Source organism: Antrostomus carolinensis, unplaced genomic scaffold, assembly GCF_000700745.2.
Source record: "Antrostomus carolinensis isolate BGI_N321 unplaced genomic scaffold, ASM70074v2 scaffold1187, whole genome shotgun sequence".
NCBI classification, from domain to species: domain Eukaryota; kingdom Metazoa; phylum Chordata; class Aves; order Caprimulgiformes; family Caprimulgidae; genus Antrostomus; species Antrostomus carolinensis.
In genome coordinates, this window is record NW_010329257.1 from 43,919 (window position 1) to 48,594 (window position 4,676).

The window sequence follows — 4,676 nt, forward strand, 5'->3', positions numbered from 1 at the left end:
GACTTCAGAAGTTGTTACCAGTGAGATGGACAAAACAGCAGTGCAATAGCCACAGCGAAAGGCAGGAGCCCAGGAGGAGCTGCATGCCCCAGGCCCGCGGACCTTGCTCGCCTCATGGGCTGCAGGCTGCGAGCAGCTGTGTTAGGAGCACAGAAGAGAACGTGGTGCTGTTCCTGACAAGCAGCTTTCTGGGGTTTGTTTCAAAGCAAACCAGTTTAGAAGTGGGAACACTGGTTAACAAAAATAACCCTCATAATGAAAACACAAGAAACAAGCTTTATTGTCTATACAGGTATCTAAAGTGAGGAAAAAGTACAAGGCAGAATCCAACCCCTGACCAGCACTAAGCTGAGCCTATGGAGTGTGTGTGAGCCCCTTCTCTGTGTCCCAGAGGTTTCTGGTCAGGGCTGTGTACCCCATCCCAGGGCCTATGTTGTCTAACCCAGGTCTGTGGGTACCTCCTGGGCACACCATGCAAAGAGCTTCCCTCCTCTGCAGTGTTGTCAGAAAGTCTGCCATCCCTTCAAATGCTGTGCCTTTTTGTGCTGGACTCTGCAGGTCCAGAGTTGGTCTGTGGACAGTGAAGGTGGGTGTGGGCTCCCCATGCCTGTACTGCCTTGGGAATATCCACTTAGCAGTGGTTCGCAGGCAGGTGTGGGGGCTGAGATACCTCTTCTCAGCTGGATTGCACAGTTGAGTTTACTTTTGGGGGGTAGGTCCTCCTGCCAAAGCCAAGGAAGAGTGAGGGCTTTCCAAGGAAAAGGGGGATAAAGCTGCTTTGTTTTTTACCCAAAATACTGTGCCCAAAACACTTGCTGCATTGATGAATAGCCCTTCTACTCTGTTTTGTTGTTCAGGGGAGTGTAACTGTTTAGCTACAACCTGTCCTGGAAAGCTTCACAGGACCTGACTGACACCCTCTTCCTTCTACTGACGCATTTCCATTCTGCTTTAAAAATTCATTATTTCAATGACAGATATGTAAGAATATCTTGTCTGGCTAATTTTCAGTGCCACTCCTTGTCAATACAGAGTTTATTACAACTGACTTACAATCGAGCTTTTTGCTCCAGAATCCACTGTGGTATATAGCCACAATAACCATGTGAGATCCAACTGGAAGTCCTTCTGAGCCAAGAATCACCTAGCATGCCCTTGGCTAGAAGTGTTGAGTTACCTGACAAAAGCTGCACACGCACCCTCAAAGAACACCATAGCCAGGGAAACTCCAATACCTCCCTAACCAGCTCCTTCTGGGACCTCACAGGGGCCACCAGCCCATGAAAGGCTCATCCTCACAGACTCAGAGGCATGATGGCAGGAGGGACCTCTGCCCCAGTCAGAGACAGGAGCTCAGGGCAGTCCCAGCCCCATGGACTGGGGGACACTCGGCACCAGCAGTCAGAGGGGAGGCTCTCGGAGTCACACCACAGACTGGGGCCACTGCCCAGGGGTATAGGGTTTGTTATGGGGTGCAGGGAAGAGCATTTTGGGACGGCACAGGACTTCCGGGTGGTGTGTTTAGGGGAGGTAAGGGTAAGGAATGGCCACAGTGGTTTGGGGAGGAACAAGTGTGGGAAGACAGAGGGAGAAGGGGAGAAAAGGAGCTGGTCCTGTGCAAACAGGCACTGGCCAGGATGCAGTGAGTCCTGACTTCTGACTAAACTCCAAGTCTAGTGATTTTCCCACACAGAAGGATCTCTGAGCTGTGTGTATGGGGGTGCTGGGCCAGGGTGGGAGTCCTGTGTGCTCCTGGTGCCAGCATGGGGCACGATGAGGGTGCTGTCAGTGTGTGGCCCTGGCCAGCACCAAGCTAGACCAGCTGGCAAGTGGGGCATAGAGCCTAGGGGCCAAAGAGGTATGTCTCTGGGAGTGGGGCACCTGTAAGCGTAGTCTGGGGACAGGGAGCTGTGGCAGGTTTCCTGCTCTGGGGCTGCCAGATCCAGCACTCCCTAACAGGGAGACTGACTCCAGCCCTTTCTTTTGAGAGCTGGGCAAAGACATTTTTCAAGTATATAGATCAGGTCAGACATAACTGATGAGATGGGGTTTTTGGCTTCCATCCAGGCTTCAGCAGGCGCTAGGCGCTGAGCTGTCTAGCACATCCAGTCTGACACAAGTTAAACTCAGTCTATTTCTTTAGGAGGTATGCATGCGTTTGCATGTGTCTCAGCTCTACATTCCAGCAGCATGTTAAAAAATATATCAAGATGGCACAGTTTCAAAATAATACTTCAGACAATGTAAAGAAAGCCAAATGCCTTACCCCTCCTACGACTTTTGGTCCAACAAAGGCATGCCAGGAAGATCTCTCATTATTAAGGGAGCTTGTATTCCCCAGTCTGGTTTTACCCACTTCTATTGATTTTTTTTTTATGCCCTTTTATTCTGTTTTAGCTTTCAGATTCAGGCCTACAAGTGTATTTGTTCAACTAGGCTTGGGATCATAAATAATTGAAATGCACTAAGAAGTGCTAGTTTTGGTTGGCTGATTTATATAGTAAGAAGAGTAAAGTGGTTGTGACCTTCTGGCTCTATCTTTGATGAGCATATAATTGGGAGACAAGAAAGAGGCTCAAAAGCATGCCACTGCACAGAAAATGAGCCACTTTTGCCTATGAAGACAGGAGTTTGTTCTTCTAAATCACCTCTCATTCATGCAATGCATAACCTATATACAAATCTTCTAACAGCCCTCTTGGCTTTTCCAGACATGCTGGATATTCCTCAGTGTCTTGTTTTGTTAGGTTTGTTTTTAGTGTTCAGAGACTATGAAAGCAATGTAAGCCTAATGAGTGAAATCAGTGTGCATATAGTGTCAGGAACCTCAGCAAATAAAACCCAGGAACACAGAAAAGCAAGAGCAGGGAAAGGAAAAGGGAGGAGGACAAGTGCCCAAGCCGAACCTTTGGTTTGTTTTTCTGTCCCACTAATAGTCTTCAAAGAAAGGCAAGAAGTCCTTCACACAGAAGTGAAGGGAACAAGTTCCTTTGATTTAAATGTGGTGCAGAATCAGCTCTCTTCTTTGTCACTTGTGCGAGTTCAGACCCTCTATGGGATTCACTGGCTTTAATTCTTCCATGTCAATGTAAATAATTTGTGATCAGAAAGGGAGGACCAGGTTCCTTACTTTTCTGTATTCACTTAAACATGGGAGGGACTCTACTGTACTGTAATACAAGCCACTACAATGCCACTGTTTCTGCTCATCTGCCCTGATCTAATGCTTTCAAACACTTTATTATTTATAGAGACAGTTTTAGGTCTAGTGTAAAATAAGTTGTTCTTTTTGAAAAATCAAACCATCGTATATTAAGCATGCATTGTATGGAATTTTTTATATTGTTAGCTCTTGATGAATATGAGGAAATACACTTTACATGAGTCCTTGCAGCCCTTAGTGTCAATTTTTTATTAATGCTTCCCTTGTAATTCTGTATTTGTTTCTAGTGTAGATAAGGAATAAAATGGGAGCTCTCCAGTGACTAATATGTCATTTTTGAATTTTCATGGATGTTAACAAAAGACTATGAGGTCCATTGAATAAAAGCTCCTTAGTAAGTTAAAAATGACACTGAGATTATATAGCATGTGCATAATTTTTTTTAAGTCATTCATTAAATACTTAATATTTTCCTGTAAGACAATATTTCCAAAAAGATTCAGCAGTCCATAAATGAAATGGGCAATTTCATGACCAGCTGTCATTTTGTTACTTGATTAGCTCTAAATCTGTGTGGGTTGTGAGTGCTGACAACTTGTTATCACTAGGCCCTTGGTCTGTAGCATTCAGCTTTCTGTCTCCTAAGAGGTACTCACTAAAGGACATTTGAAAGCCCCGGCTACAGGACTTGGCAGGGGGCACGTTGGTGGTGGGTCTTTCCTCTTACCCACCCCATGCCTTGCAGTAACTGAACATTCAGGAATGCAAGTGTCCTGGGCAAAAAAGAGAACGAGTTTGGCTAGCAACCTACAGCACTCAGCTAGGAGGATAGATGGCTTTAAAAATCACATTTAAAAAGAAGGATAGGAAAAGGTGGGGATGGGACCAAAAGGTGTGCAGGGTATAATGGCTGAGCACTTGTTTCCTGAACAAGTGAAGAAGGAAACAGAGAAGGGCGTTACATTCCAGGCTACTCCATCCCAGAAGAGCACTGAGACATGCCATTGCAATGCAGCTTGGCCAAGTACAGCTTTTATTTAGATGGGTAATTCTATCTTGTCCCAAGGAGCCCTTGAAATGAAGCATTCGCCTGATTCATTACTGCTCTCTGAAAATTTACAGTGTTGAAGCAAACATTTCAGCAAAACAATTCTCAAATTCTATTAATTTCTTCAGGTTAAACAGTTTCTGATAAATACCTTACAAGTTCAGGCCGTGACAAATGGCATTCTTTAAAGACAGGCTTTAATCTGACATATTATGTCATCTTCCCATATCAAAAACATTGCTAGTTCTAACAATACACATTATCCAGTGAAATTCTATATCTATTTTCATTAAATACATTTTTTAAATATTTGTTGCTTTAATGGGGTACATATGTAAAAAAAGCATAGGCCAAATATGAAAGAAATATAGATCTGAGGAACTGCTACTTGTAGTGTGTTGACCCTGGCTGGATGCCAGAAGCCCACCAAAGCCCACTCTATCACTCCCCCTCCTCAGCTGGGCA